Source organism: Oryctolagus cuniculus, chromosome 4 (genome assembly GCF_964237555.1).
Source record: "Oryctolagus cuniculus chromosome 4, mOryCun1.1, whole genome shotgun sequence".
Taxonomy (NCBI): Eukaryota; Metazoa; Chordata; class Mammalia; order Lagomorpha; family Leporidae; genus Oryctolagus; species Oryctolagus cuniculus.
The window spans coordinates 16,526,579-16,547,531 of record NC_091435.1 but is presented as its reverse complement, the minus strand read 5'-3'; the positions used below and the strand labels follow the sequence as shown (position 1 = coordinate 16,547,531).

Here is a 20,953-nt window from a genome sequence, read left to right as displayed (position 1 = left end):
CTAAGGCCCAGCATGATCTCAATTCCTGCTTCTTTCTTGGCTGTAGCTTTGCCCCTCACTCTGCCAAAGCCACACCAACTGCACTACTCTTTTTGTGTTCTTAGAACATGCCAGGTTCATTCCCTTCAAATTGCTTTTTTCCACGGATGCTCCTTCTGCCTCTACTAAACACTCTTCTCTCAAACTTCAGCATGTGTGGAAGCTCCTTGTCATTCAGGTCCCAGTTTAAATCTTACCTCCTCAGAGAGGGGGTGTCTACCTCCTTAAAGAAAAACCTCCTCAGTATCTTTCTGATATTGACTTGTTTTATTTATTCATTTTTGAAGATTTATTTATTTGAAAGGCAGAGTGACAGAGAGGGAGGGAGGGAATGGGGAAAGGAGGGAGGAGGGAAGGAGAGAGGGAAGGAGGGGGGATGAAGAGAGAGAGAGAGAGAGAGAGAGAGAGAGAAAGAGAGAGAGATCAGCCATCTTCTAGTTCATTCCCCAAATGGTTGCAAAAGCCGAGTCTAAGTTAGGCTGAAACCAAGAACCAGGTACTCCATCCTAGTCTCCTACACATATGGCAGGAGCCTAAGCACTTGAACCATCTTCCACTCCCTTCCCAGGCACATCAGTAGGAAGTAAGAGTGTCTGGGACTCTAGCATACTGATAAGGGATGCTGATATTGCAAGAGGTAGCCTAACCCGTTGCACTGCAACACTTGCCCCCATATCATCTTGTTTTATAATTTTTATCTTAAAACCTTATACTCTGAAAATTTTCACTTAATTAAAACTGTTGCCTCCACCAATTGGATTGTAATCTTTCTGACAGTTTGAAACAAATATGTCCTTTATCATTATCTTCCCAATTTTAAGAATGTGCATGGCACAAGGTAAGTATTCAATGAATGAATGAACCCCAATATTTGGGTGAGGAAGGTGAGAGGTTAAGATACCTGCCTTGGGACTGACGCTGTGGCATAGCAGGTTAAACCTCCACCTGCAGTGCTGGTAATCCATTATGGTTGTTCTACTTCTGATCCAGCTCTCTGTTATGGCCTGGGAAAGCAGTAGAACATGGCCCAAGTCCTTGGGCCCCTGCACCTGTGTGGGAGACCCAGGGGAAGCTCCTAGCTCCTGGTTTTGGATCAGCATAGTTCCAGCCATTGCGGCCATCTGGGGAGTGAACCAGCAGATGGAAGACCTCTCTGCCTCTGTCTCTCTGTAACTCTGCCTTTCAAATAAATAAATAAATAAATAAATAAATAAATAGATAAATCTTTTTTTTTTTTTAATGAAGATATCTGCCTTAAGTCACATACCTCCTAAATTGCTTAAATTGCTTGAGCAGGACCTACCTAAAGGTCATTTTCTCAATCGTCATGCTCTACAATACCAAGAGATTTCTGTATATCACATCTCAAATAATACAGAGGTTATAACTAAAGTTAAACTCAACTTCTGAAGAAGGGGATTCTGGTTGTGTTTTGATCTATAAAGTCAAGTAAATGAATAAGAGCTTCCCCATTGAACCACTAAGCATCAAAAAGTGATAATATTTCCCAAAAGTGTTGCACTTCATGTCTGTGCACTCAGAAGAGAGAAGACCTGCAAATATTTTTCACTTATGTTCTAATAATTCTGATCAACCTAGCTACTATTATTCCAGCAACTTAACTTTGACAGATGGTGTTTAACTAAACACACAATTTAGGCTGTTGTAAATACTATTGATTAAAGAGTTTAATATAAGCATAAGAAAAAGTAAATGATAAATGCTATCATTTTCTCCTTTTTGTTTTCCTTTAAGGATTTATTTTAAACTATGTAATCCGTATTCAACAAATAGCACACAAGTTTACAAGCTTGAATATATATTCTTCATGTAAAAAAAACCCCATAATCTCCAGCTTCTTCTAAAATCCCTCCCATAAGCTCTCCTTAAGTATTTTTCACATACTGCAAAGTTTAATTTAGCCATGCTACTTTTATTTAATAGGTTAAAAGGATTTAAATTGGCTTAAAAATAAATTATGTTGCAAATAATAAAAATTCTAATAGGAAATATATTCCACAACACAGTGCTGTGTTTTTTGAGGTCATGGAAGCCCTGTTATTATTTTTGTTATAGACAGTCTTAGTCTATAATTTATGTAATGAGTTTTGGTGACACAGAAAAGAGTGTGTGTGAAGGAGGCAGGGAGAATTTCCATTGCCTTCTCTAATTCTTTCACTGTATGAACTTTGTTCTCCACTTCAGAAATCTTGAGCATGATTGTCCCAATGAGTTAGCATTCTTTTCACAACATAGATAGCTAACATGATACTGGTCCTAGGGGTATCTGGCATGGGTCCTCCAGGGGTATCTCATACTACATAGAAAAGAAAGAATTGTCTCCCAAGAACTCAAGGCAGGCCAGCATTTGTCTTTTCCCATGATAACACTGTTAAAAATGAGTATTATTGTTGGATAGAGTAGAAATATTCGCATTATTAGTAGTCTTCCTTAGATATAGTATAGCTCAATATTAGTATGTATTTGTATATTTGTAAACTGGCCCAAGAAAAGTGAGAAAAACTTTCCAGTTATAAACATGAGCATGTTGACTACCTTTGGGAAGACAATCCCTTCCTAAAATGGAGACTGTTTATAAACCAAATTTGACAGCATTATGTTTGTAGCTAGTGAATGTTTGTGGCAGTGTTATTTCTAATCTTATTTGATAGATTTGGCTTAGAAACCTGAATGTAGTATTAGCTTCATAAAGATACCATATAGAAGTGAAGAACATAAATATTTACTCTGAGTTTGACCTTGAGCTTTTAGTTTTCAGAGGTCTTAGCAAAAGGTATGTCCGAGCTGTTCAAAGAGTGAAGGAAAGAAAAATATGAATGGAAGAGATTGAGGAAAGGAGGGAGGGGAGAAGGATGGAAGCAAAAGGAAGGAAGGAGATCACAGCAGAAGGAAGGAAGCAGGGAAAGAGGCCAGGAGGGAGAGAAGAAAGAATTGATGTGATCCAATTGTAGGTTCTACTTTACCAAACATGTTTCTTTGCCTTAGTTTTCATCACTATCGATTCAATACTGCAAATAGTAAATATAATATATGATATGTAACTCATTTATTTATTTATTCATTCTGCATTATCTTTACAGAACTTTACTGCGTCTATTTTTGTTTTTTTTCTTTCTTTTTTTTTTGACCATGAATAGAGTGATTTACCGTTTACAGATCTTTCACATACGTTCTCATTTGACTCTCACAACAACCCGGTGGGGTAGGCAGCACAGGTATTCTCATTCAACAGATGAGGAAAGTGTCTCAGAACAGTAAACTGATGTGCTCAAGCTCTACAGTGAGTGCACAATTTGTATTTTTTAAAGATTTATTTATTTATTTGAAAGTCAGAGTTACACAGAGAGAGGAGAGGCAGAGAGAGAGAGAGAGAGAGAGAGAGAGAGAGAGAGAGAGAAAGTTTTCCATCCCTTGGTTCATTCCCCAATTGGCCACAATGGCCGGAGCTGTGCTGATCTGAAGCTAGGAGCCAGGAGTCTCTTCCCGGTCTCCCATGCGGGTACAGAGGCCCAAGGACTTGGGCCATCTTCTACTGCTTTCCCAGGCTACAGCAGAGAGCTGGATTGGAAGTAGAGCAGCCAGGTCTCAAACCAGCGCCCATATAGGATGCCAGCGCTTCTGGCTAGGGTGTTAACCCGCTGCACCACAGCACCAGCCCCAACAACTTGTATTAACATCATCAGTCTTTGGCCTAAAAATTTAGCACCCAGTCTCCTACTTCACAGGGGTAAATAAAATAAATTCAAGGTTAGAAAAAAAGAACTTGAGAAAAAAGGACTGTGTAATTATACCTGCAAACCATAGTTTTCCATAATACTTGGCTCATTACCCTCATATCCCAGCTTGTGCATGAACCTCAAATTTTCTATTGCCTCAATTCTTATGCTCAATTAAGCAATACAACAAGGCAGGAGAACAGTGTGGTCCTTTTTTTTTTTTTTAAAGATTTATTTATTTGTCTATTTGAAAGTCAGTGTTACAGAGAGAGAGAGAGAGAGAGAGTCTTCCATCTGCTGATTTACTCCCTAATTGGCTGCAATGGCCAGAGCTGTGCTGATCTGAAACCAGGAGCCAGGAGTTTCTTCCAGGTCTCCCACATGGGTGCAGGGGCCCAAGGACTGGCCCAAGGACTTGGGCCATCTTCTACTGCTTTTCCAGGCCACAGCAGAGAGCTGGATCAGAAGTGGAGCAGCTGGGACTTGAACTGGCACCCACATGGGATGCCAGCACTGCAGGCGGCAGCTTTACCCACTGTGCCACAGTGCTGGCCCCAGTGTGACCATTTTTAAAGTTATATAAAGTTATATAACTGATATTCTTAAGCAAATTGAAAAACACCCCACAGAAAAGTCAGCATGCAGGCAGGACTCCCTGAGTACTGTGCCTATTTTTTTAATACCACTAAGTAACCTGCAGAGGGTGTCCTTTCCTTATTTTTATGTCTTCCCAGCTATTTATTGACCAAGAGGACAAGATGTTTTTTAAGATTAAAAACTATTAGTATTCAAACAGTACTTTACACTTTGTGTGTCTGTGTGGGTGCAATCTGTTGAAATCTTTACTTAGTATATACTAAGTTGATCTTCTGTATATAAAGATAATTAAAAATGAATCTTAATGGGAGAGGGAGTAGGAGATGGGATGGTTTGTGGGTGGGAGGGTGGTCATGGGGGGAAAAACCGCTATAATCCAAAAGTTGTACTTTCGAAATTTATATTCATTAAATAAAAGTTAAAAAAAAGAACTTAAAAAAACTATTAATTCCATGGAAACAGATGAAAAAGGCACAGCTTCTTTTGTCTCTCAATTATTACAAAGCAAAATATGTAAAAGGCATAGGAACACATTTTTTTTAGCTTTTTTCACTAACATAAAATACATTTTAGTGATTTCCTCCCTTATATGATGCTCATTTAAAAATATCAAAATGGTGTTCATATTGACATAATCTAGCCTGTACCCTTCCTTGTGGACTGATGGTTTTTCAACATGCTACATTCCTGGTGCTTCCTTTTATTCTTTCTTTGTGTATGTGTGTGGGTGTGTGCATGTGTGTAAGTATATGTGAGCACACACCTGTGTGGATATTCATGTGTGTTTATATACTTCCCCTCTGTATACCATATACTGTACAATATAAATTGTGTTGTACTATACAATATATACTATACAATATACAGTATAAGCACTATACAATATAAATATAATTTAAACTGCATATGTTACCTACAACTTTTTACTAGTCACAGTAAAAAAGGCACATGAAATTAATTTTTAATATTTTTATTTACTTTGTTTTATCATTTCAATGTATATTCAGTATAAGAATTAATAAATATTTCACATACTTTTTCAAGGATGGAGTCTGAAATCCTGTGTATATTTTATACTGACAACACATTGCAACTTGGACTAGCCACATTTCAAGTGCTTGGTAGCTACATAGGACTGGTGGCTCTACATTTTTCTTCTATCATTCACAATTTCCCTATCTCTAACCAAATTAGCAGAAAACAGTGCATTACAGAATCTAACTATCTACCAGTGTGGGTCAGGGAGCTCACAAGGGAAATAGCCTGTGTTCCTTCAGAGATTCCCTAGTTCTGAACTCTTTTGCACAGACAAATAATATTTTAAAGCCAGTCAATTTTTCAGTGCCTCTAATTCCCTTAACATAATATGGGGTATGGATTTTATTTAAAAACCTTTAATTTTTTTCTCCTGAGTGTCAGTTTGCAGATATATAATAACAACTACAATCTATTGAGTATTTCTTATATGCTGAATGTGTATAAATATAATTCCATTTAATATTCACAGCAGTCCTTGGAGTTGAATACTATTATCATCAATTCTATTCTATTTTTATTCTATTCTATTCTATATTTTTTTGAAGGGTAGAATGACAGAAACAGAGAGATTGATCTTCCATCTGCTAGTTTATTTCCCAAATGCCAGCAGAAGCAAGGCTGGGCCAAACCGAAACCAGGAGCCTGGAACTCCATTTAGATCTCCCATGTGGAAAGCAGTAGAAATAGCCCAAGTCCTTGGGCCCCTGCACCCACGTGAGAGACCTGGAAGAAGCTCTTGGCTCCTGGCTCCTGGCTTCAGATTGGCCTAGCTCCAGCTATTATGGCCATCTGGGGAGTGAACCAGAGGATGAAAGATTCTCTCTCTCTCTCTCTTTCTCTCTCTCTCCCCCTTCCCCTTCTGTCTGTAACTTTTCCTCTCAAATAAATAAATCTTAAAAAATAGCTCCCATGTGGATGGCAGGGACTCATGTACTTGAACCTTTACCTCTTGGGGTGCGTATTTTCAGGAAGACAGAAAGCAGGGCAGCCAGGACTCAAACAAGGCACTCCGATATGGGTTATGGGCATCCCAAGCATGGGCTTAATGCCTGCTTCACAATGCCCACCCCATCATCTCTACTTTAAAAATGAAGAGGGGCCGGCACTGTGCCACAGTGGGTTAATGCCCTGGCCTGAAGTGCCGGCATCCCATATGGGCGCCAGTTCAAGACCCAGCTGCTCCACTTCTGATCCAGCTCTCTGCTATGACCTGGGAAAGCAGTGGAGGATGGCCCAGGTCCCTGGGCCCCTGCACCCGCTTGGGAGACTCAGAAGCAGCTCCTGGCTCCTGGCCATTGTGCAGCTCCGGCCATTGTGGCCACTTGGGGAGTGAACCATTGGATAGAAGACTTCTCTCTCTCTCTCTGCCTCTCCTTCTCTCTGTGTAACTCTGCCTTTCAAATAAATAGATAAATCTTAAAGAAAAATGAAGAAATGGAGGGTGAGGATGGTCCATGGAATTGTCCAACATGAGCTAGCACAATATTGTAGAGCTAGGCTTTCAAGCTGTGTCTGGATTTCTATGAATCCTGGATTCTATAACTTTATCCATGGTGTCTCCTAGGTAGTAGGTACCTTAACTGTAAATTTGAGATGCTGGTAAAGAGAAGGATTATGGATGTGGTGGAAATGCTAGGGTTCCTGTAACTAATTTTCTTTGTTTTATAGGAGAAAAAAAAACAGAACCCGCATCTGAGGTTAAGGGAGGCTGAATGATTTTTCTGTTGAACAACCAGGCTTCTGACTCCAAGCCCAGTGCTCTTTCCCTTGAATAGAAGTGTTTCCAGATTTAAACTCCAGTTTATAGGACCATTAACAGCCCTCTCTAAAGAGGAGGGAAGAGGTTTCAAATTCTTCTCAGGGGAAAAAGAAGAACTGACATCAAAAGGTTGGTGTGGGGTCATTTGTCTCATCATGACTTTGAGTTGGCCTTGGTCTTTATATTTAGCATTTCAGTTTTATGTTCTGCAACAAGTTTGGCCATGTTGTAGGACCATCCAAAGGTCAGCAAGTTGGCTACTGGAGATTGGAGGCTCACCCAGAAGCCAATGTCTATTACTGTGCCTGTGGAAATCCCCAGCTCACCTCTGGAAGTCATGGGCTTTGAAGACTTTACCCACTGCTCCAGTGGAACCTAAGGCACAAGCCTTCATTCTGCAGGGACCTGGGTCAGAGCAGGGCCATGGCTCTCCAGTGCTCTGGATGTACTCCATAGCTCTCATTCAGATGAGGCCTTCCCTTCTGGTTTCTCTTTCTCACTAAGGGGATATGATTTGAAGGAGAAAGATCATTCCTGAATTTGTTTAACTGTGCTATTTTTTTACTTCTCTGGTTTGAGTACAAATTTTTCTGGTGTCTCTGACTAAGGCTCATGATGATTATCATAAGACTTTTATTTCCAAATGATAGTTTATAGGCCAGTGCCGTGGCTCAATAGGCTAATCCTCTGCCTGCGGCGCCGGCACCCCAGGTTCTAGTCCGGTCGGGGCGCTGGTTCTGTCCCAGTTGTTCCTCTTCCAGTCCAGCTGTCTGCTATGGCCCGGGAGTGCAATGGAGGATGGCCCAAGTGCTTGGGCCCTGCACCCGCAAGGGAGACCAGAAGAAACACCTGGCTCCTGGCTACAGATCATTGAGGTGCACAGGCTGCAGCGTGCCAGCTGCAGCGGCCATTGCGGGGTGAACCAACAAAAAAAGGAAGACCTTTCTCTCTGTCTCTCTCTCTCACTGTCCACTCTACCTGTCAAAAAATAAAAAAAAAGCCGGCGCCGTGGCTCAATAGGCTAATCCTCCACCTTGCGGCGCCGGCACACCGGGTTCGAGTCCCGGTTGGGGCGCCGGATTCTGTCCCGGTTGCCCCTCTTCCAGGCCAGCTCTCTGCTATGGCCAGGGAGTGCAGTGGAGGATGGCCCAGGTGCTTGGGCCCTGCACCCCATGGGAGACCAGGAAAAGCACCTGGCTCCTGGCTCCTGCCAGGATCAGCGCGGTGCGCCGGCTGCAGCGGCGGCCATTGGAGGGTGAACCAACGGCAAAAAGGAAGACCTTTCTCTCTCTGTCTCTCTCTCTCACTGTCCACTCTGCCTGTCAAAAAAAAAAAAAAAAAAAAAAAAAAATAAAATAAAAAAAAAAGATATCTTATATTATAATTTATGCCAACATCTATTAGATTTACCATAACCTTGGATACATAGCACGTATTTCACATCAAAAACTTATTTGGGTATTCTTGCAACTATTATTTCTCAGCTGACGTTGAATTTATTCTAAGAACAATGACACTGTTAAAGCCTGGAAATATCACCTCCATCACTCATTTAATAAGATAATTCTCTTCCTCTGTGAAAAAGAAAGACTTAGATTTGGGTTCCAGTTCTGGCACTTAGGATCCAGTTAGTTTTGTCATATCATATTCCATGAGCTGTGTGAATTTTTTATCACTAATGAATATGATAATAATTACTTTCTCTTAGGATTACTGTAGGGAACAACTGGTCTTTACATAAAAGTACTCTGTAAATTGTAAAATACTCAAATGTTAGCCTATGTCACATTGTCACAGATCTGTGAATATTTAAGTACATATATGCTGTCACCTTTTGTATGTATCATGATCTAGGCTTGGACAGTGTGGACCCTAGTTATTACTAAGCAATGGTTCTTATCTGGAGAATTTTGTACCCCCTTCCTGCTCAGGGGCTATTTGGCAATGGCCAGAGATATTTCGGAGTGTCACAACCAGGGGAATGGTACTAGAATCTAGTAGGTAGAGGACAGGGGCTTATCTAAACTTCCTACAATGGACAGAAGAATTTCTACACAACAAAGAACTATCTGTGTCAAAACGTCTACAGTGTTGAGTATGAGAATTTCTGCTGTAAAGCAGTGAATTCTCAAACATTTGCTGAAGCACAAGCTGCTGAATCCCACTTTCACATTTTCTGATTAAAAAGATCTACAGTGAGGTTCAAGAATTTGAATTTCCAATTTTGAATAAGATAGTACTAGAGAAATATCCATTTACTTATTTGTTCATTTCAAATATTCATTATATGCCTACTCTGGGCCTACAATCATTCTATGTGCTGGGGATACATTAGTGAATAAGACAGATGCAGTTCCGTGGTCCATGGAACTTGCAGTCTAGTGATGAAGACAGACATCAAAGATACAATAATATGTGTGATGAGGTTTTTTATGGGGAGACACAGAATGTTATGGGAGCTTATGGCAGGTGAATGATCTTTGTCTCAAGACAAAGTGATGTTTAAAGACAAGTGATGTTTAAAATAAATAAATTCAAAGCGTTGAAAGAGCACAGCAATCAGAGAGTAGCAAAATATGGCTGAACATGGAAAGTGAAGGGAAAGCATGGTCCCTAGGATTATATTCAACAGAACACGTTAGATTATAGGTGTCAGAAGCCAATGCATAGGAGATTAACTATAAAAGGGAAATTCTTGGCTGACTGAAATAGGAAGTTCATGGGTGGAGCTGGTCTCAGGCATAGTGAGATGAAATCATCAAGTCTGTGTTTTGCTGTCTTCCTTTCCTCTACTTCCCTCTGTGTGCTGATCTTACTCTTTTCCCTGCAGGAGAGCTTCCTCCACATAGTTGGGAATAGAGAGGGTATGATTACAGAAAGCTCAGCGTTTACAGTATCCCAGTTTAGCTACTGCAAAGAGAAGTAATGATCCCTTTCCTTCAGAATGTACGTAAAATCTCAGATTGGACCTTGAATGATGAGCACCACGCATAATCCTTCAGGACTGAGGGAGAGTATTGTGATTGCCTATACCATCAAAACCACAAGTAGGGGGAAGGGAGCAAAAGTTGCAGTTATCAGGGAAAAAGGGTGCAAAGTGATGCTGGGTGAGCAGAACCAAAAATATTCACTTAAAGTATCTAGTAGGGACTTGGGGCATTATGTGTGCCACAGTAATGGATTTTTTTCCCTAATTGCAGTTTAGGTGATAAATTTAGTTTTGAACACACTGTTGAGTGTCTATGGATAATGTAGTAGAAGATAGATTGTTTTTTAGAGCCTTCCTAAGGAAAATCAGAAGAGAAATGGAGACAGGAGAAAGGTATCTTTATACATTGAAAATATTACTTTTTTGTCTAACACATAAGGAGGCAGAACAAAATTAAAATTTGTTTTCAATGTTATTATTGCCACTGCAGTTACCCTTGAGTTGACCTTGAGATGGCTGATAAGTCTCTGAGATATGTTGACAGCTTCATCCTTAGGCTAGTAGATAGATTTATTATCAGCTTGCTTAGGCCACAGCCTTCCTTCTGAGTCTTTTTGAAATTAATCATTTCTCCTATAGTCATTATGGTCAAGTAACATGAAATGTGGTTACCACAACAATTGATTTCACATGACTTAGGCAGAGGAGCAGTATACCAACTTAATTAAAACATGCAAAAATAGGATTTATATAATGTTTACAATTGGCCAAAATGGATTACTCACCAGTGTTGTAATATTGGGACTAACAGAAGTAGGAAGAGACTTGATTTCTTTTTTCAGATTTCAACTCAGTTTTCATAAGCTGGTTGAGCAGTTGAGATAACAAGAGATCATAGGAGTGTTTGTGGAAGCAAATCACAGGTTCTGTGAATTGTGGTATCGTATAATTGGAGGGATTATAGGAGGAAGTATCTAGGTTGTATATTTACTTAGACTTCTGGTATCCAATATGGCAGCTATGAAAATTTCAATTAATTAAATAAAATAAAAAATTCAGTTCCTCAGTTATACAATACTAGGCACAAATTAAATGTTCAATAGGCATATTTGACTAGTGTCTACCATATTGGACAGCTCTAATATTGAACATTTCTATTATCACAGGCTTCTTCTTAAAAAATTTAAATTAATATAAAGAGAACAGATTTCATGTATTCCATAGGTACAGTTCTAAGAAGACAACCACACTTCCCTCACTCTCCTGCTCCACCCTTCACCCTCCCTCCCTCTGCCTCTTCATCAGTTTTTGCAAAGACATAAATTTAATACACTATATATATTCACAGTCCTAATTTGCCACTAATCATAATATTCAATAAGTAAAAAATAGGAAGACCACGGTTCAACAGGAGTATAAACAAGGGTTTTTTTAAGTTTTTATTTAATTAATGCATTTTTTCATAGATACAATTTTAGGAATATAGTGGTTTTTCTCTCATACCCACCTTCCCACCCTGACTCCCATCCCACCTCCCTCTCCCTCTCCCACCTCCTTCTTCATTATGGTTCATTTTTAGTTTAATTTTATATACAGAAGGCCAACTCCATGTTAAGCACAGATTTCAACAGTTTGCACCCCCCTACACACAATATATAGAGTACAGTTTGAGAACAAGATTTGAAGTTGATTCTCATAGTATGACTCATTAAGGATGGAGGTCCTACATGGGGAGTAAGAGTAAGTGCGCAGTGACTTCTGTTGTTCCTTTAACAATTAACACTCTTATTTATGACATCAGTGATCACTCAAGGCTCTTGTCATGGGCTGCCAAGGCTATGGAAGCCTTTTGTGATCATAGACTCCATTGGTATTTGGACACGGCCATAAGCAAAGTGGATGTTCTCTCCTCCCTTCAGAGAAAAGTACATCCTTCTTTGATGGCCCTTTCCACTGAGATCTCACAGAGTTCCTCCGTGAAGGATATTGTTTGCCACAGAGTCTTGGCTTTCCATGACTGAAATGCTCTCACAGACCTTTTAGTCAGACCAGGGAGCCTTAAGGTAAGCAAGTGTTAAAAATGGCAATCATATCACCAATGACCAATTTATTCTTATACATTTTTGTATTATATATTAACTGCAACAGATCAGATAAAATATATGTCATTTGTCTTTTTGAAACTGGCTTATTTCACTAAGCATAATGGTTTCCAGTTGCATTCATTTTGTTGCAAAAGACAGGATATTGGGGCTGGCATTTTGGCATAACAGGTTAAGTTGCTGCCTGTGATGTCGGCATCCTATCTGGGTGATGGTTCAAGTCCCAACTGGTTAACTTCCCATCTAGCTCTCTGCTAATGTGCTTGGGAAAGCAATGGAAGATAATCCAACGCCTTGGGTTCTTGCCTCCATGTGGGAGACCTGGAGGAAGCTCCTGGCTCCTGGTTTCAGCCTGGATGTTGTGGCCATTTGGAGAGTGAACCAGCAGATGGAAGATTCTCTCTCTCTCTCTCTCTCTCCCTCCCACTCTCTCTGTAACTCTGCATTTTAAATAAATAAAATAAAGTAAAATCACTTTTTAAAAAAGACTGTATTTCATTTTTTATGGCTAAGTAGTATTAAATAGTGTACATATACCATATTTTCTTTATCCAGATATTTATTTATTTGAAAGTCAGAGTTACACAGAGAGAGGAGAGGCAGAGAGAGAGAGAGAGAGAGAGAGAGAGAGAGAGGTCTTCCATCTGATAGTCACTCCCCCACTGGCCGCAACGGCCAGAGCTGCGCTGATCCAAAGCCAGGAGCCAGGAGCCTTCTCCAGTCTCCCACGTGGATGCAGGGACCCAAGGACCTGGGCCATCCTCTACTGCCCTCCCAGGCCACAGCAGAGAGCTGGATCAGAAGTGGAGCAGCCGGAATGCTGGTGCCCCAGGCCAGGGCGCCAACCTGCTGCGCCACAGCTTTGGCCTCAGGTGTTGGAAACTTTAAGAAGTGGAGCCTAGTGGGAGGTGGTTAGTTTCTTAGGAGTGTCCCCCTTGTAAGGATTTATGTGGTACTTGGTGTTTCCTGCAATGGTAACTTATCATAAAAAGAGAAAGTCGGGTCCCTGAGTCACTCTGGTTCCTGTCTCATCGTGTGATCTCTCCCTTTTGCACAACCTCCTGATATGATGTTATCTGTGGCATTGTGATGTAGCTAGAAAGGCCTTATCAGAGTTGATCAGATGATGGCACTATATTCCCGAATCTCTGGAATTTTGAGCTGAACAAACCTCTTTTCTTTATAAAGTACCTGGCCTTCTGTATCTTTTCATAGCAAAAGGTAATGGACTAATACAGTCTCCCATCTGGACAACTTCAATAGCTCCTGACTTATCTTTCTGTTTCCTTGTTTACATTAATATAGGATCTCTATTGAGCAGCTGGAGTTATTGTGTGTGTGTGTGTGTGTGTGTGAGAGAGAGAGAGAGAGAACATATGACAAAAAGTTTGCACTTTTAAATGACTCTCAAGTAGTCACAATTCTTGAATTCTACCATCTGACTTTGATTAGGAAACTGAAAACAGCCTAAAAGACACTAGCAGTCGTTGTTCTAATTGTTAGCTGAAAATGGAGTACTTTAAGGCAGGATGTTCCTTCACAGAGTTTGCAAATAACTTTCCTATTTCTTCATAGATACTTGTAAAACTTCTGACCATGGAGAAAGTATAAAGAGCGGAAAAAGAAAACAAATCTAATCATTTTCTTTCTTCTGATAATTAGCTTATTTTTCCTACTAGCTGTGACAAAGCAGAAGTCAACACCGATTTATAGGTTTCTTGGGCTAAAAGGCATAGGAAAACAGACAATGTATATTCATTCAATTTCTTAAGAAATGAGGTGAAAAAAGAAATCCCTGGATAGGCGCTAAGTTTGTATGAAGAATCCAGATTTGAAGAGACTTTATTTTATATCATACAGAAATAATTTAATTCCTTGTCATGAGAACATAATTTCTAACCCTTCAAATTCCATGAGGACATTGAAAATGCCAATCCATAAAACAACCACTCAGCTCCTCTATCCATTTATGTGGTAGTTTTCATGATTTCTGGCTAAATGTCACAGATAGAGGCCAACAGATTATCTAAGACTTTGTCCCTTGTTCAGCCAGAAGTAGGTCTGGAGGATGATCATTATCTCCTGGGCCTCCTTCTCCACGTCAGAGCTGCAACTGCCGTGAGGTCACAGTGCCAACCCTTCCTTGCCCCTGAGCTCTTTCTCCCTTTGCAGTCTTATTCAATTTCAGCCTGCGCGTCTCTAGCCTGTTTGAGTCTCAAGTTCTTTTGCTTGTGGGCCTTGGACTTTGGCTCATAACAGCTGCTGGATCCCCTATGACTGACTAGCCCTGGTAATGGTGACTCCAGTTGAAGTGATTTTCAAAAAAGTCTACGTCAAGTTTAAATTTTTTGAGAAAAAAAATGGAAACACAGAAGAGGGAAACAGTATTTATTGAATGATTACTCTTTGTACCACTTTGCAGTGTGGAATTATAATTCCTTCTTTTTTGGAAATGTAGTAATTAAGGCTCAGAGAAGGCAAATGATTTATTTGTGTTCATCTGGCTAGTAAGTGGAAGAGCTGTTGTAGAAAGTAATAATTGGTTGACATCCAAGTTCCTAAGTTTTTACCTCAGCTGCCTTGCTAAACATTGAAAAGCCCTAATGGAGATTAACTATTGTGCTTGTTTTAAAAATGATTTTGTTTATTTATTTATTTTTTTGAAAGGCAGGGTGACAGGGAGACAGAGAGAGAAAGAGAGGGAGGGAGAGGAGACCTTCCATCTGCTGGCTCACTTCCCAAATGTCCACAAGAGTTAGAGTGTGTCAGCCAAAGCCAGCAGCTGGGAGCTCCATTTGGGTCTCCCACATGGGTAGCACGGGCCTAAGCATTTTCACCATCATCCACTGCTTCTGGGGCACATTACAGGAAGCTGGATCAGAAGCGTGGGTTAGCCGGCACTCGATATGGGTAGTGGACATCTCAAGTGGCACTTAATCAACTGCACTACTCTATCTGCCTCAAGGCTTCTTTCTTTTGAGGAAGACAGGAAGTCTTTATATTTTTATCTACCTTATCTGGTTATTCATGCGGACTTTGCATCCTAAGTTAAGAATACAGTGATCTCCTTATCAGGTTAAAGCCAAAGATCTCTGTTTCTTTAACTCCCAGACACTAAAGTGACTTGGAAGATTTTGACACTGTGAATAGGGAAAGGTTTCCCAGTCCCACTAAACTGGGCCTGTTGTCCACAACTTAGGACAAGGGTTCCCTCTTTTTGGGGTTTGAGGCACAATTTATTATTTTTTTGACGGGCAGAGTGGACAGTGAGAGAGAGAGACAGAGAGAAAGGTCTTCCTTTTTCCGCTGATTTATCCCTCAATGGCCGCTGTGGCCTGTGCTCTGTGGCCGGCACACCGTGCTGATCTGAAGCCAGGAGCCAGGAGCCAGGTGCTTTTCCTTGTCTCCCATGGGGTGCAGGGCCCAAGCACTTGGGCCATCCTCCACTGCACTCCCGGGCCACAGCAGAGAGCTGGACTGGAAGAGGAGCGACCGGGACAGAATCAGGCACCCCGACAGGGACTAGAACCCGGTGTGCCGGCGTCGCAAGGCGGAGGATTAGCCTAGTGAGCCGCGGCGCCAGCTGAGGCACAATTTTAAAAGTAGAGATTTTGAAGGCACAGTTAAAGGGGTTGAAAGATTCGAAATAGCTTGCACACAAAAAGCCAGTGAGAATAACTAAAATAACACCTGAACACATGTAGATCTAGTTACAGCTATCACCTGCTGAGCCTGGTGCTCCCCCTTTGATGTTACACTGCCCTGTTTCCACATGTTTCATTTGTCAGGCATTCAAGGGCATGGGTCCTGAGTTGTAGTCAAAGTGAGGGTTTTACTTTGACTTCATCTGTTGCAACCAGGAGGATCTTTGTGAAGACATTGCAACACAACAGTTGGTTATAGTAGATTAGGAACTCCCTCATTTCTCTCCATAAAATACAAATCTTTCAAAAAATTCAACAACAGAAATCCCACGCAATTGGTTAAGAAATCAGCAAAGGCTCCAAACAGTCATTTCTCAAATGAAGAAATACAAAGACCAACAAATACATGAAAAAATGCTTGATATCGCTAACCATCAGGGAAATGCAAATCAAAACCACATGATGTATCATCTCCCTCATTAGAATGGCAATAATAGAAAAGACGGTAACAAATGCAGAAGAGGATGTGGAGAAAAGGGAACCCTGACACGCTGTTGCTGGAAATATAAATAATGGTAACCATTGTGAAGAGCAGAATGGAGGTTCCTCAGAAAATCAAAAAGGTATCTACTGTATTACTCAGCTGTCTCACTTCTGGCTACACATCTGAAGGAAACCAAGATATAGAATCAACCTTGGTGTCCATTAGTGGACAAATGGATAAAGAAAATATATTTATACACAAATGCCTGCTTCTTGTTTAAAATTTCTATCAAAGACTTATATGAAGATATAAAACAATAGTCTCTGGTTTTTTTTTTTGCTCATGCATCTGCAAACACTTTTGAATGCTTACCTCCACATATGAATATTTATAAATTGTGAACACTAGCCAGTATTAATCTATTAACTAACAGTAAGGTTTAATTTCTTTCTTTAAATTAAAAAATTATAAATACTAGTTCCATTTTTTTACATGAAATCCAACATATTGTCCTATATACTTTCTGGGGTACACACTCCACTGATAGAAAAAGTCAATGAGAAATGAAGAATTTGGTGGTGTCAGAGCTAGGACCAAAACCATATGCCAAGACTGGTGGCAAATCAACATCCAAAAGTTACCACTGGCACAGACATAATTTTTTTTCTCGGAAAAACATTATCTTATTTTATTTTATTTTTTTAACGTTTATTTAATGAATATAAATTTCCAAAGTACAGCTTATGGATTACAATGGCTCCCCCCCAATAACGTCCCTCCCATCCGCAACCCTCCCCATTCCCACTCCCTCTCCCCTTCCATTCACATCAAGATTCATTTTCGATTCTCTTTATATACAGAAGATCAGTTTAGCATACATTAAGTAAAGATTTCAACAGTTTGCTCTCACACAGAAGCATAAAGTGAAAAATACTGTTTGAGTACTAGTTATAGCATTAAATCACAATGTACAGCACACTAAGGACAGAGATCCCACATGAGGAGTAAGTGCACAGTGACTCCTGTTGTTGACTTAACAAATTGACACTCTTGTTTATGGCATCAGTAATCACCCTAGGCTCTTGTCATGAGGCACCGAGGCTATGGAAGCCCCCTGAGTTCACCGACTCTGATCATATTTAGACAAGGCCATGGTCAAAGTGGAAGTTCTCTCCTCCCTTCAGAGAAAGGTACCTCCTTCTTTGATGACCTGTTCTTTCCACTGGGATCTCACTCGCAGAGATCTTTCATTTAGTTTTTTTTTTTTTTTTTTTTTTTCCCGCAGAGTGTTTTGGCTTTCCATGCCAGAAATGCTCTCATGGGCTTTTCAGCCAGATCTGCATGCCTTAAGGGCTGATTCTGAGGCCAGAGTGCTGTTTAGGACATCTGCCATTCTATGGGTCTGCTGTGTATCTCACTTCCCATGTTGGATCGTTCTCTCCCTTTTTGATTCTATCAGCTAGTATTTGCAGACACTAGTCTTGTTTATGTGATCCCTTTGGTTCTTAGTCCTATCATTATGATCAATTGTGAACAGAACTTGATCACTGGGACTAGTGAGATGGCATTGGTACATGCCACCTTGATGGGATTGAATTGGAATCCCCTGGTATGTTTATAACTCTACCGTTTGAGGTAAGTCAGCTTGAATATGTCCCAAATTGCACATCTCTTCCCTCTCTTATTCCCACTCTTATATTTAACAGTGATAACTTTTCAGTTAAGTTTCAGCACTTAAGAAGAATTGTGTATTGATTACAGTATTCAACCAAAAGTATTAAGTAGAACAAACAAAAAAAAATGCTTAGAGGGATAACATATTAAGTTGTTCATCAACAGTCAGGTCAAGGGCTGATCAAGTCACCGTTTCTCATAGTGTTCATTTCACTTTAAAGGTTTCCTTTTTGGTGCTCAGTTAGTTGTCACCGATCAGGGAGAACATATGGTATTTGTCCTTTTGGGATTGGCTTATTTCACTCAGCATAATATTTTCCAAATTCCTAACAGGGATCACTTTTCAGTTAAAATTTAAACACCTAAGAATAATTGTGTGTTAATTACAGAGTTCAACCAATGGTACTAGAACAAAAAAAATACTAAAATGGATAAAGTATTACATTGTACAAAACCATCAGGACAAGAGCTGATCAAGTCACTGTTTCTCATAGTGTCCTTTTCACTTCAACTAGTTTCCCCTTTGGTGCTCAGTTAGTTGTTGCTGATCAGGGAGAACATATGATATTTGTCCCTTTGGGACTGGCTTAATTCACTCAGCATGATGTTTTCCACATTCCTCCATCTTGTTGCAATTGACCAGGTTTCGTTGGTTTTGACTGCTGTATAGTATTCTATAGAGTACATGTCCCATAATTTCTTTATCCAGTCTACTGTTGATGGGCATTTGGGTTGGTTCCAGGTCTTAGCTATTGTGAATTGAGCTGCAATAAACATTAATGTGCAGACAGCATACAAACATCATTTTGTGCAGATACTTGCAGAGGTGCCCTATCTGGGCAGGAGAAAGACAAACATCATTTTTTTAACTTTTATTTAATGAATATAGATTTCCAAAGTACAGCTTATGGACTACATTGGCATCCCCCTCCCCCACGATGACTTCCCTCCCACCAACAACCCTCCCCTTTCCTGTTCTCTCTCTCCTTCCATTCATATCAAGATTCATTTTCAATTTTCTATATATACAGAAGATCAGTTTAGTATACATTAAGTAAAGATTTCAACAGGACAAACATCATTTCATTCTCTGAGAACAAAGCTTGATGATCTAAGAGCAGGCTGTTTTTCACATGTGCCTCTTATACCATGTACCAAATGTACAATCATGTATGTAAGATCTCTGGCTGCCTAGTAGCAAAAAGAATACTTGGAGTTTCTGGTCAGTTGACTTACCTGGGAGCCAAGGAACAAGAAAATTTAGTACATGGCAGAAACAGGTCTTAGGAAGAAGGTTAAATTATAGAGTTCACATTGGCCAGCACATCAAGATTGACTTGATCCTGTCACCTTGTTTCTATGTTTCTCCACCCAATGATGGGGACTAATTCTCCTTCTATTGAGTGTGCGATGAGTAAATGATTCATTCCAGGCTGCTTATTATTTTTGCAAATAAAGTTTATTGCGACACAGCCATGTCCATTGATTTACATGTTGTCTATGGTTGCTTTCCCACCGTAAGAACAGAGTTGGATAATTGTGTTAGAAACTACATGACTCACAAAGTTGAAGATATTTACTACTTGGCTCTGTTTTACAGAAAGAGAATTTGACAATTTATGCTTTAAGATGTAAACTTTTGGAGTGTATATTTACAAAGAAATAGATATCTAATGTCGAGAAATCTGGCAAAGGTTCCTAAGAGACACATACAAGAATACATACTTTATGTTGATTTTGGTCATATCTAGCCATGATCCCTGACCTGATGTTGACATCTTGTGACCATGACGAGAGTCAGTGAGGATAAAGGTAATATGAAGAAGCAAAAGACCTGAGTTTATGACGATGTCATTAAGCCATTGACTTAATAAACTCTGCAGCTTCCCTTTGTATGCTCCCTGTAGTACCTATGACATTCAACTTCTCTCTTGCCTCGGTTCTTTGAGTTGAGGTTTTGGTTATTTGCAGCTAACATCATCTTAATTATACAACTCTCCACTTGAACAAAGTAGACCCATAAGCAAATGAAGCCAATGGATTCCAGTGGGAAACATATTAATTTGTCAAGGTAATTGGGGAATGTGTCAGTGGGATTTGGTACCATGTACAATTTGGTAAAGAGCCAAAGCATGTGTACTGGACACTGTATTCTTGGTATCTCCACTCACAGCATAATGGTGACCTGGAAAAGGAATGGGCCCAAAGGACACACTGGATTTCTTGTGGCATGTCCAGTGCTTTTGTGGTGACTTTGATACCTGTCCTCTCCTCTCACCCATGAGAGTTTAAGGAGTAGGAAGAGGACCTTTTCTGGGTCTTAAGGTCATTCCCACCTTTTGTCTGACATTCTGCACTTTCTGTCTCCATTGCTTGGATCAGCTTTTGAAACAAACAGCTCTGAGATTTTTCTCTTCCATAGGGCATCTCTTGCTGGCTTTCTTGGTAACAGACCCTGAATTCCAAGGGTCACAGGTGGGTATGACCACATCAAATTAACCAGGGTATTTCTGTTTGTCTCAGGAATCTTTGTCAGGTTTCCCTGGATTGGGTATCTATCGCTATATAATGAAAGAGCCATCCCCTCCCCTTCCTTCCTTGCTTTTCTACCCTTGTGCCCACTCAGTTGTAATTTATGTTAGGAGTTCTTGTCAGGACAAGGCCCGTCCATAATGCTGTTCATTTCTTCTTGATACACATTTTCTCGCTAGCCAGGCTCCTGTGGGGAGCAGCTCGGACTAGACTGTTACTGGAATTAAGACTTATTCTATGCATCTGCTCTCCCACAATATGGCGCTGGGAGAGAAGTAAACAGCTTCCGCACAGCTGCCTCCAGTTCAACCAATTAACTGTAGGACTTGCTCCTGATTGGAGAGCAGCGTACTCGGCGTGTGGGCAGCCGAGTTGGGATTGGCAGAGGAGGACTATAAAGGAGGAGAGAGACGGCATG

The 20,953-nt window shown here is 40.3% G+C and overlaps 1 protein-coding gene across 5 annotated transcripts in view; it reads left to right on the top strand.

The window, feature by feature from the left end:
* Nucleotides 1–20,953, top strand: part of MAP3K7CL (MAP3K7 C-terminal like) — a 127,935-nt gene that overhangs the window by 24,169 nt on the left and 82,813 nt on the right. The window contains exon 1 of one of the 5 annotated variants that reach the window (XM_051859474.2): nucleotides 7,196–7,299. The exons of 3 other annotated variants lie outside the window; for them this stretch is intronic. The gene's annotated coding sequence lies outside the window, so the exon portion shown is untranslated. Of the gene's footprint in view, nucleotides 1–7,195; nucleotides 7,300–15,597; nucleotides 15,709–20,953 lie in introns of those variants that run through there. One more of the 5 variants, XM_051859471.2, reaches the window with a different exon arrangement.